The sequence below is a fragment of the Acipenser ruthenus genome, chromosome 4, assembly GCF_902713425.1.
Source record: "Acipenser ruthenus chromosome 4, fAciRut3.2 maternal haplotype, whole genome shotgun sequence".
NCBI classification, from domain to species: Eukaryota; Metazoa; Chordata; class Actinopteri; order Acipenseriformes; family Acipenseridae; genus Acipenser; species Acipenser ruthenus.
Window position 1 is genome coordinate 22,955,192 of NC_081192.1, and position 13,123 is coordinate 22,968,314.

Below are 13,123 nucleotides of genomic sequence, written 5' to 3' on the forward strand. Positions count from 1 at the left end.
CAGTTTAAATGAACCTTAAGCAATGTTTTGTGGCCGTTTATTGTTGATAGTTTTAGGTATTCATATGTCTTTGCAGATCAACTCTGATGACATTGACTCGGTGGCACCACTTCCCCCAACTGAAGAAAAGATACAGGAGTATCTGGAGGCCAGGGCTGCAAAGGATGAAGAGGTGTTCCAGACGGTAGTGTCTATTTTGTTGTTGTTGTTGTTTTTTGTCTGCTTCATACTTTGTTATTTAATAACTTAGTAATGCAACTTTACATTTCTATCCCTTTATAATTTTAATAACAGGTAAAGATGCAAGTGGAGAAGGCGCAGGAGAGACAGAAGAAGCAGTATCGGAGCTGGATCAAGAGAGGAATGAAGTGCTTCAGGATCGAAGTGGGCATGAAGGTTCTGAAGAAGAATGAGTGGAAGACTTGACGCCTAGGCTCTAAGCTGGAACAGAACTGGCTGGTCCTTACAGGTACTCTGGAAAGATTAAGTTGACATTTCTCTCTATTTTTTCAAACATTCAAGATGGAAGTTTAGCAGGGTGTGAATATATACAGTTTCTTAATTAAACTAGCTACATATGTATGTGCTAATGTGTACAAATGTAATTTTTTCAATGAAGGGTAACTGAAGTCATGAACAACCTTGTGAAGCTGGAGAGTCAAGCCATTCAGAACGGGTCTGTATGTTACCTTTAACCATGCTACAACTTGGCAGTTATTCCTATGTTTATTAGCCTTTGCATATACATATTGTTACAGGTTTGCAGAATGAAGGGGTATAGGCCGGTGCTCAAAAGAAGTGACATGTTTTGTGTATTTCTTTCTCACAGGGCAACAGAGCGATCCAGTCCAAAACACAACAATAAAACAAATAACTCCTCCCCCCTTGTCCACACACCCATGAGCCGAGTGCCTGGTGCCCCACACCATCAAAAAGAAAACAAGCAAAATAATGTAGCCCCATGCTGGCTGCAACATTATAGAATTTCTCTATTTTTTGCTTACAGCAAGAGACAACACCCACCTGAAGGTGTCCAGTCAGTCTGCGGAGACAACTAACCAGCCAGAGGACACGTGCCTGATGGACATGTCATCCCATCAGGATGAGGCAGAGGTGGTGTCACATGGACTGAAAGAAAACACCTGCCAGGTAACCCTAAGATACTAAAAAATATTCCGCATCAACTGAATACTCATTTGATTGTTCACTGATGAACATTAAGCAAAATCGTCTGCAAAGGAGGCTGTGTGGTCCAGTGGTTAAAGAAAAGGGCTTATAACCAGGAGGTCCCCGGTTCAAATCCCACCTCAGCCACTGACTCATTGTGTGACCCTGAGCAAGTCACTTAACCTCCTTGTGCTCCGTCTTTCAGGTGAGACGTAATTGTAAGTGACTCTGCAGCTGATGCATAGTTCACACACCCTAGTCTCTGTAAGTCACCTTGGATAATGGCGTCTGCTAAATAAACAAATAATAATAATAATAACTGCATGTGTAATCATGACAACTCCCTGATTGTGATCAATATATAAGCATAACAAGACTATAAACATCAACATGACTACCCACACATACTTGTAGAAATGATTACCAGACTATACTTCTAACTTATTGTTTGTTACAAGTATTTTTTATTTGAAAAGTTAAAATTTTAATATAAAGTTTGCGTTACACTTGTGATCATTTAAGCTGTTCTACTTTATTTCTTACTTTTCAAAAGGCATTTATGACAGAACTTAAACCAGCCATATAATATGAAATACAATTCCACTGTTAGCTCTCTTTAATAATTGACATATATATATATATTAGCTCAAAGAGCCAGCTGCCCAACGTTTCGATATGTTGTACATATCTTTCACAAGGGAGCTATTAACTGTAAAACATGTAAAACATGCACAGAAACTGAAGCAAAGTAGTTTGTGCACTTAGCACAGCATGGTCAAAACAAAGGAGTTGGATCTAGATGTGAGAAAAACACTTGTTACAGTAATTATATAAAGTATATATACAAAATTATTGGCACCCTTGATAAAGATGAGCAAAAAAGACTGTATAAAATAAACAACACAGGTAATGAACTATATTTTATGCTCAAATATATGGGAAAACCATATTATTTTATTCTAATACAATTGCTCAGAGAAAAAGTTTTAAAAAAAGTAATAAAAAGAATTCTCAAAAAGATAGGTGTCAGAATTATTGGCACCCCTAAAGATTCTTATAAATAAAATCAAACATTTAAATCTGTATTAACATTCTACTTCTTTAAGTTAATCTCAGTCTTAAGGAACTGTATTGTGGCCTTCCATGGCTTCCTGTTTCACTGGGGTATAAAAATGAGGTAACACACATATGAAATCCATTTGTCATCCATCCCCATGGGGAAAGGCAAAGAACTCACAAATGAAGAGAGACAAATGTTTGTTGACCGTCATAAATCAGGCAATGGATACAAAACAATATATAACAAAACTAAACTAAATATACCACTTACCACTATTAGGGCAATAATTGTGAAGTTCAAAACCACTGCAACAGTGGTAAACTTGCCTGGTAGAGGACGCAAGTGTATCTTGCCCCCACGCACAGTAAGGTTCAGGAGGCAAAGGGAAATCCAAGGACCACAGTTGGAGAATTAAAGAACTTGGTTGCATCTTGGGGTCACCAAGTCTCCAAATCTACAATTAGACGCCACCTCCATGCCAATAGGCTATTTGGAAGGGTTGCCAGAAAAAAGCCTTTATTGAGAGCAACCAACAAACGTAAGTGCCTGGAGTTTGCTAAACGGCATTGGCACTTGGATTCGAAAATCAAGCTCTTTGGCCACGCACACCAGCGGTGGGTTTGGCGTCAAAGAAGGATGTGTGTGCAGAAAAGAACCTCATACCTACTGTAAAATATGGTGGTGGATCTTTGATGTTATGGGGCTGTTTTGCTTCCACTGGTCCTGGGGCCCTTGTTAAGGTCAACGGCATCATGAACTCTACCAAGTACCAGGACATTTTAGCCAAAAACCTGGTTGCCTCTGCCAGGAGGCTGAAACTCGGCCGCAAGTAGATCTCCCAGCAAGACAATGACCCCAAGCACACATCAAAATCCACAAAGAAATGGTTAATTGACCACAAAATCAACATTTTGCAATGGCCATCTCAGTCTCCGGACGAACCCCATTGAAAACCTGTGGTTTCAATTGAAGAGGACAGTCCATAAGCGCAGACCGAAGGACATACCATGGATCTGGAAAGATTCTTTATGGAGGAATGGTCTAAGATCCCTCCCAATGTGTTCTCCAATCTCATTAAACATTATAAAAAAAGACTCAGTGCCATTAACCCTGCAAGGGGAGGGTGCACAAAGTACTGAAAACAAGGGTGCCAATAATTGTGACACTTCATTTTTTTTGGAAATAAATTTATTATTTGAGAAATGTGTAATTTTGGTTGATTCCATTGAATCATTAATAAAGTCAAATATATTCCACATGTTGGAAAATTACAATATAGCTCAGTACTGGTATTATTTATTTTATACAGTCTTTTTTGCTCATCTTTATCAAGGGTGCCAATAATTTAGGAGGTGACTGTATATATATATATATATATATATATATATATATATATATATATATATATATATATATATATATATAACCTATAGCTTGTGCTAAATACGTTTTTTTATGTACAGTGTTTATTTATACCGTAATTAAACAATATTTAATGTATTTTATATTTACTGCAAAAGCTCTTATGTAATCACGTGAAGAGCAATCAAGTAAAATACAACCATTTATGATACAAAAAACATTGTTATATATATATATATATATATATATATATATATATATATATATATATATATATATATATATATATATATATATATATATACACACGAATAAATGTAAATAAAAACGTTTTATTTGTACACTGAACTTGAGGGTACATTCATTTTAACAGGTAGCCTAATGCATGCGTCTCGCATGCGACATTTAGGCTACTGCCCCAGTGCTGAGTTTGCCGTTTTTGCAGCCAAATTTGGCTTGTTTTGAAAGCATCTAGCGGGATAGTGTTGTCTTTGGTAGTTTGGTTATTTTTTTTGGCATGTTTTGTTATTTTTTTCCTATTTTTTTCTATTATGTAATCTCCAGCGCAGAACTTCAATCACCACGATTCCCTGTATAGTATCTCGTCCTCCACCCGGTCCTTCTTTCTGGAGCTCTGCATCCAATAAAATTACGAATCACACTAACGCTCACTATTTTTATTCGTCACCAATTTAAGAACTGTATCAGTACAATTAAAACATAATAATAATATCAAATAAGTGTATTTTTAAAGATTATCAGTCGACAGTTTTTAACGATTTAATTGTACACTACATTCTGAATATTAGCTAAAAAAAAAAAAAAAGCGATTCTGGTATTGTAAGTTGTGAGTAACATTACCTACCAGTGATTATTATTATTATTATTATTATTATTATTATTATTATTATTATTATTATTATTATATTTAAAATACATGTTTAGCACTTATTTATGGTTTTGTAATATATATTAAATCTTAAATGCAAGGGCAGCCGTTCACTCCAATCCCCGGGTCTCTGTACAAAACAGCTTTAAACCGTTTATTGCCACAATCGTAGGATGCACTTTTGCACTCAGCTGTCGTCGTCAGCATTTTTACAAAAAAAGTGTTATCCTTCTTAAAGTAGTACTGTAGTTTGTAATAGAAGTACTAATGTTCTCTTCAGTGCATCACACGATTGTGCTGGAGATTTGACTACAAACATTTAAAATGAGCGCTGGTTATCAAAAGAAGAGATACATGCACAACTTGATGGAACTGTGCGAGAAGCTAATGTGCATTCCACAATAGAAAAGTTAATGACATGCGGTGTTCTGCGTAATAAAAAGCAAGTGATGGCTAAATTCTCTCTGTATGTCGTCCAATCTTTTCATTAGTCTATTGTGATATTCAGAAAGAATAGTGAAAAATATCACGCATACCACAACAGGTACCAAAGGCATCATTGTTTTGATCACGGTAATGAACACTAGCAAATTATGTTAACCGGAGTTCTGTGGAAATGGGGTTAAGCCGCCAAATTGCCGACACTGAACTGTCAATATTGTTGTGTGTAAATGGTGAATTTAAAAAACGAAATGCGGCATCTGTGCAGCCACTGATCCTGCTTTTTCTGTGGGAATACGGATCTAGATAGACTTAATACCCAGATAGCTGGCTAACATTGATTCAACGTTGAACTAACGTTGACAACTACATGTTGAAATCTGATGTTGATTCAACACCATTGTGCTCATTGAAAAAACGTTAAATCAACGTTGTCTGAATAACCAATTTACAATGTTGAAACAACATTGCTTCCATGTTGTGCATCCAAGTAATATGCAGTATTAAAACTGTTTTACCACAATTTTCAGAATTTAAATCCTTAACAATCAATACAACAAACATGTAATTTTCTGTAAATTTAAAATTTATTTAAAATGTATTTATAATACTTAATACAGTAACAAATGTAACTTACTTAAACCTGACGTGAATTTTGAAAATTACAGTAAAATAATGTGTAACTTCGTATTTAATTACTGGTAAATATTCTGATAAAACCAAGATCACATCACCAATTGATTAAGTTGGTTTTCTCGAGATCCTGAGATAAATGTCTCAGGATCTCAATATTACCATTTCGTTTTCTCAGATACTGAGATAAATTATCTTAGTCTTTAGAGAAAATGGAAGTCATTACTTCCGTTTTTCTGAAATAATTTCTAAGGATTTTGAGAAAACAAAATGGTAATATCGAGATCCTCAGATCATTTCTCTCAGGTTCTCGAGAAAACAAAGATTTTGATTTTATTTATTTATTTATTTTTTGCGTTGGCCTCGTAGTTTATAGAGCAGGGTGCATAGAACAATTAAGTGACTGTTGTCAAAAGGTTTAGAAAACTATTCCAAAAAATGATTGCTGTTGCTGGTGTGTCCCTTAGCGACCTGTTCCCTCTTCTCTATCTGGTGTGTATCTCAGCCGTTTCTTAATGACATCTGTAAACATGGCTTGTGTTGCATCTTTGCCCAAAGGGCTTTTTCTCAAAGCTCTTGAAAACACAAAGCAAACCCCATATTCTATTTGTAATCAGAAGAAACAAACAAAAAACAAACAGTTCTGGGCAGGACCCAAACTAATAAAGCCTAGTTTCCTATGGGTGTGTTTAGGATGACTTGTTAATTGACATCACAATTCTTTGGTGTCTAGGGATATACACACGGTCTCAGTTATAAAGGCAGTAAATAGTGTACCTATTGTAATTTATGGGATTCTGCCAAATTTGGTTGAAATCTGCCTGCAGGATGAAAAGGTAAGGGGGGGCAGAAACAGACATGCACACACAGACAGAATTATTTCATAAGCCTTAGTTTCTATAGGAAACAAGGCCAAAAACTGTCCTAAATAGCAGATCCAGTCAAAATCAATTTTCTGCTGTAAAGTCTTAGATTTAGTTGATTAATATAACCGTTTTAAAGCATCTTGATCCTGGTAAACTATAACACTAACAAACACAGGTATACCAAACAAAGAGTTTAAAAGTATAACAATGATAACATACGAAACATGACTTCCTGAAGCTTGGTCTGCTGAAAACTTTGCTTCCTGCCACGACCTGCCCAATTCAGTTCGCAGGCCCCTCTATTCATCAGCACTGCTTGCAGCATCCAAACAGCGACCACCCATCAGGGACAGATGAGCCAGCTAGAATTTATTGAGAAGGAAGCTATTCATTTACAAAGCTACCTAGATATTATGGACATATTAGCAAGTTTCCACAACAGCAATTCAAATATAACTTGAGGATACAGAAAGTAATGTCCTAAAATTGTAGATAACCCATTGTAAACCTAACTGTCAATCTCATATTGTCAAAATGTAAGATCCATGACTAGAATAATATAATTATTCCCATGCATGAATTAAAAATAAAGGTACATCAAAAGTAATTTATTGAAGTAACCAACATTTTGAGCCTGCTCCTTCTCCACCCTTGCTCCGCAGTGGTGGAATGACCTTCCTACAGATGTCAGGACTGCCCAGTCCCTGACCACATTCCGGCGCCTCCTTAAGACTCGCCTCTTCAAACAGCACCTGTAGAACTCCTCTGTTTGTATCCTGGGACACTATCACCCTTCATTTAAATGTGCTTCATTTTGCTCTTATCTGCCCCCTATTTTACTGCATTTAATCATGTACTTCAGAATACTGTAATCTGCCAAGTGTTTAACCTGTAGTAATTTGTATTTAATCACATCCTGATGTAACTATCACTATTTAATCATATCCTGATGTAACTATCACTATTATCTGCTGTATTATTGAATTGTGGTTTGTCACACTTGTACTTTGCTTGAACAAAAGTTACTGTATTTCTTGCTCTTATTGTATTACTTGTATTGTAACACTTGAAATGTATTTGCTTACGATTGTAAGTCGCCCTGGATAAGGGCGTCTGCTAAGAAATAAATAATAATAATAATAATAATAACAAAAATTGCACTTAAACATATTTAGGTCAGTGAAAGAAACAACATTGCAGTATAATGATATTAACAAAGAAAATTTAAATAGGTATGATATTTGTTAGTCCATCAAATGCCTACTTCAAGTGAACATGTATCATTGAACAACATTGAACAACATCTAAATGATCTTACCAAATTATTTTTCATTTGTTAATCCTCCAAGCACTTCTCAATGTCTTGAAGCTGTTCAAGTGACATGATAGGCAGGTGACAGTGATTCTGGTGTGTCTGTCACACTGCCTTTGGCCTGCAGCTCATGTAAAATGGCCCTGTGCTGCTTCATTTCATCTTTTATTTCTACCTGCAAAGTGAGTATTTTACAGTCAAAGGGCGAAAGTTCTGAAAATAGATATGATACTTAATGTTTTTATTTTAATAATCTCAAAAGTTCTTATAAAGACATTTCCAAAAGTGTAGTCATTTTTGGAATTATGTTATTTTATCAGCAAACATCAGTGCATACCTTTGGCATTTATTCCACTTCGTGCACGATGGCAGCATACTCATTCTAGATGTTACTGAAAAATAAATCTAAATATATTCAGCGATAGAAAAAAAACTATAAAATAATTGAATATGAAACAAATTGGTTTCCATATAAGGCCCACTTGCAACTATTTATTTCAGTGTCATGTGCAATATTTTACCACAATTAACTGTATCCCTATAACCTATCAAAAAAAATTGCCATTCATTGACTGGCTAGGTATTCTTTGCTGAATTTGTTTAACTGGGCAATGACAACAAGAATTGTAGCTGGGAGGTGTGTCTGAAATAAAATAAAATAAAATAAAAATCAGTCTAGTAATGGAAAATCAGCTGTGTCTATGATATCTAACATAACACAATGTGGTTCCCATAAGAGACACTTGTGACTACAGTATTTACTTTAAAATGCCGCGTGCAATATTTTAAACCAATTTACTGTACAGTATCTCCATAACTTATCAAAATGTTGACTAAAAAGATTTAAAAAAATAAAAAAAACTGCCATTCATCAAGTGGCAGGGTATCCTTTCTTGGATAGGGGATGGGGTTGTGCTGCAAGATGATGATGAGAGCTCCATAGAGCATTGAGGCAATTTACTAGATACAGAGTGACATGCTGCCTGCTGGCTAGAAAAATAAAATAAACTGCAAAAAATATTTAGTTTTAGCTTTAATATTACCTCATTAAAGCTAAACACATATGAAGACATAATGCAAGACCACATATGAATTATACCACAAGTGACTCTGAAATGATTAACTGTTACACCTGAGGGCAAATTTTGCTTATTAATCAGCATTTATGAAAGTCTGTGAATTACTTGTTAATTTAACCCTTGGTGCAGCTGATAGAAAAGTTTTTTTGCGGCATTCATCTTCTGAAACAGCTGCATCTTCATAACGTACATTGGGCCTGTAGGTAAACAATTAAATGCTTTTGTCAAAAATATAAATACTTATATAATAGATATATATTAAAGACTTCATTAATGTAAGCTGTATGTATGCTTAAATTGATACATTTCAAATAACCTTTTTTTCCTTTCAAAGTTTTCATCTTCCGTTACAAGCTCAGAGGTGCTGACACTAGGGTCAACTGATTTTCTGAGGTAACAGTGAGCCTTCTCTAGGGAGACTGCTTGAGAAAATGAAAAATTGTTAGTAACATATTTAGTTGACTGACATGGGATATTTAAATGAATACACACTCTTAAGCCCATTATTCAGTACAAAAGAACATCACATCATTTACATAACTTACTTTTGTCATGAAGAAATGTATTTTGCTAGCTATTTTTGGTATCATTAGTAAATAATTCAAATTGCTATAACATTACCATGTTAGAAATTACAAGGCTTAATTTAGAGAATCATGAATGCAAGGGATCACTTACCACACTGTTTCAAGATCTTGACTGGCGCATATACTTTCCAACCATCTCCAACAGGCTCCACCTCTTCGCAGCCCTTTTAAAATGGGATGAGCTGTAATGTGGCCAACAACATGTCCCACCTGCTAACTAACAACTTGGTACAACGTCAGTGCCTTGGTCTGGAAACTCAACAACAGACCATAACTGCACCATTGCCATGCTGAATCTGAATATTTTAAAAGAGTGCTATTACTAAATATGATTATCAATAAAAAAATAACACAATTACATCTATCTTCTACTTATCAAATGATGTTTTATTAAAAACAGTGAATATAAAAATGTATTTTCTATATTGCCTATTAAAATACATGTATACAGTATATGTAAAAGGTAAATATATTTTGTGGCCCGCGAATCAAACATTAAATTTGGATATGGCCCTTGGTAAAATTGAGTTTGACACCCCTGTCTTAGTTCTGCTCTTAATTGTGTGTAAAAAAATAAATAAAAAAGAAAAAGAAATAAATAAAACAGCTGTTTACTTTGACACCATAATTTACAAATCAAGTAAATCAAGATGGAAAGCCTTCTGTTAATCTTTTGCCCTGACCAGGCAGTTTTGTGAGTTAGCTAGATCATAGGTATGATCAAAATTGCCTACATGCAATAATATTTTTAAAACTGTGCTGCCAATACTTTCATTACTGTCTCCCGATTTGTCCTGTTTAGTGCGGGGCTGCTGTAACTTTTTTTTTTTTTCAAATGTAATTTTAAAATATAATTATAAATAAAATATAATATAATGTAATATAATCAGTGATGGGTTGAAACAGTTTGATATGTTAACATGCAGTTACCTGACGTCAATCTCTATGGCAATTTGTTTAATTGACTTGCTCCTAAATTTGTAACATAAACATGGAATTCCTCAAATTTGCTAGTAAGACGGATCGCCATTTATCCTAGTTGTTAAGAATTACTTTTCCCACGTAATGTCAACAGCTGTGCTTATTGATGGACTACGAGACACTTTGTTACCAGAAATAGAGAAGTGCTCTATTTGCTGACGGCCTGTCACTCCTAAAAAATTGCCCCATGTGTGATGACCTTAGAGAAGGCTACGATTTTCCGTGCAAATCGGTTAGGTCTGAAGTAAATTTAAATGAGCTTTTACAGCTATGATTTTTCTCACACAATTCGACATCAGGTACAGTTAGTACGGATTACAAGTCAAAATGTAAGAAAGCACAACTAACTGTATATATTTTTCTCTTGACTAAATCACAGAAGTTTTTTTTTTTTTTTAATCCGATGTTCTTTTAAAACCGTTAAAAATATTTTCATGAGAAAGTAACTTCATGATGCTTGACAACTGACTTGGAGGAGTCTTTAGAAATGACAATGTCTATATGGACACCGTAAACTACAGTAGTTAATGCTTTGTCACACAATTAACAGAATGTATCGACCCGGCAGTCCGAGTTAACTTTAGGAGTTGTTTTGTTGTTCGGAGTGTTGAGCAGCATTCAAACAGAAAGCTTGAGCTGGCAACGGTAAAAACTGTAGAAATGATTGGAAGTTGAGAAAGAGGAGACAATGTGCTAAGGAAAGAGAGTACCTAATCCAATAGTACAGTTAAAAGAGGGGGGTGTCATTTAGTCAAGAGAAAAGTTAGTCTACAGTAATTTGTGCGTCATTAACTTTGTAATAATGTCGAATCGCCCGAGAAAAACGTGAAGCCAATGTTAAATTTACCTCATACTTAATCATTATAACCTAGAAATCGTCATTAAACAATAGACCTAAACATATTACATCAGAAAGTATTTTTACAGACTGCCCAGATTCATTTATTGTAATAATAATAATAATAATAATAATAATAATAATAATAATAATAATAATAAATAATAATAATGTTTTACATTTTTTATACCGGTTTTAGACTAGTCGCTGCAAGTAGTATTTTTTTTTCTCAGTTATGACCAATTTTTAGAAGACCAATTAGTAGCCTACATCACAAAAAGGTAGGCCGTACAGTTTGAAGTATTTTAATTTATACATGTAGAAGTAAACGAATAGAAGAACTTAAAAGTGTGCGGTCTTTTTATTTAGTGATAGGACCTATACATTTTATATTTTGACTACGCAATTGTTTAATCTCTCAAATGAGAGTATAGATCACTATAAAAATTTATTTTCAGGTTGTAATAGTTTAATTTTTTTAGAGAGTGAACAGCACTGCTGGACACATGCTGCAACACTGCTGCTAATTGAACAGGTCCGCCTGAATAAGGAGCAATTCCACAAACCCGGCCAGAGGCAGAAACATGTCTGGGACAGGATATCCTATAATATTAAGACAGTTGACTACACTTTAATTACTCCCAATACATGTGACAAAAAGTGGAGGAATTTAAAAAGAACACACAAAACTGTACTGGACAACAACAATAAAACTGGAAGAGGGGAAAAAAAGTATGGGAATATTTTGATGTGATGAAGGATGCACTTGGTGGGGATCCTGCAATCACACAAGTTGTTGTGTTTGAGATGATGCTGCTGCAGCAAAAAACACCTCCTTCAGCAGCAACATCTCCTGGTGTACAGATTTCATAAATAATTATTTTATGAAAATCAAAACTACTCTATAGAAGTTCAGCAATATTGTCCCTCTTAACTGCAACAGTAGTGTGATTGGCACTGTCTTCATCACCAGCTTTGTCTTGGGCAACATGACTATTGCCTTACCTTTCAATTATGATGCTGTGCAGGACACAAGCAGAAATAATCATGTCTGTTCTAGACACGTCTAGATATTTAAGGCAACAAAATGTACCCTTTAATTGTGCAAAGCACCTTTCAATAACGGAGCGAGCACACCTGTGCAGGTAGTTGTATCTGCTTTGCTTCCTTGTTAGATGCCCATTGTCCCTGTAAGGAGTCAGGTAGGTCTCCAAAGGATAAGCCCAGAACATGCCTGTCAGGAAGAAGTATTGATTCTCCATGACTATGCTAATCTGACTGTTTCTAAAGACACGTGCATCGTGCACTGACCCTGGCCAACCTGCATTGGCATCAATTAATTTCATCTCAAGATAACAAACTCCTTGCTGTAAAATCGAAGGAAACCCCTTTCTATTAAAATAACTGTCCTTTTCAATTTCTGGAGCCTTGATTGCTATGATTGGCAACCATCAATTGCACCAATGACTCCAGGAAATCCCTACTTCTCTTCAAATGCTGACATGTTTAAACCTGCATTCTCAATGCTTGGCCACTTAATGACATATGAGGTCATAGAGGATAGAACATTACTGGTTAATGCAAAATCTCTCTCCTATCCCTCGGAAGGATTCTTAGTTGCCTAGTGTCCATAAAGTCAGTAGTAGTTTGGATTCCACAGGAACAGCTGAGTGCTTCACATCACATGCTCCTTTGACTTGCTGAACAATGTACTAAGAAAAACCGAATTAAAATAGTTGTTTTATATATGTTTATTTAGTGTTTATTTATTTTGTGCACTTTACATGTTTTTTGTGCATGTTCTGCATTTATGCATTTATACTTTTTATGTATTTGTTTATTTAGTGCTTTTATGCATTCTTTTGATATTGAAAACTTATGTTGAATTTTAACATGTGTAGTGGAGAT

At 35.1% G+C, this 13,123-nt stretch overlaps 2 long non-coding RNA genes across 6 annotated transcripts in view; one reads left to right on the forward strand and one right to left on the reverse strand.

Moving 5' to 3' along the window:
* Positions 1-7,274, forward strand: LOC131736837 (uncharacterized). Of its 2 annotated transcripts, XR_009328432.1 has the most exons (4): positions 1-184; positions 295-469; positions 620-1,149; positions 7,081-7,274. It is a non-coding gene; the product is annotated as an uncharacterized LOC131736837 (long non-coding RNA). The 2 variants fall into 2 exon arrangements; XR_009328431.1 differs by having other exon boundaries at positions 295-1,149.
* Positions 5,546-13,123, reverse strand: part of LOC117399731 (uncharacterized) — a 16,244-nt gene continuing 8,666 nt past the window's right edge. Inside the window, exons 2-5 of one of the 4 annotated variants that reach the window (XR_004544145.3) lie at positions 9,488-9,560; positions 8,068-9,228; positions 7,737-7,905; positions 5,546-6,780 (exon numbers count right to left, since the gene is read on the reverse strand). This is a non-coding gene — a long non-coding RNA (uncharacterized LOC117399731). Of the gene's footprint in view, positions 6,781-7,736; positions 7,906-8,067; positions 9,875-13,123 lie in introns of those variants that run through there. The other 3 variants (XR_009328433.1, XR_004544144.3, XR_004544143.3) reach the window with 3 other exon arrangements.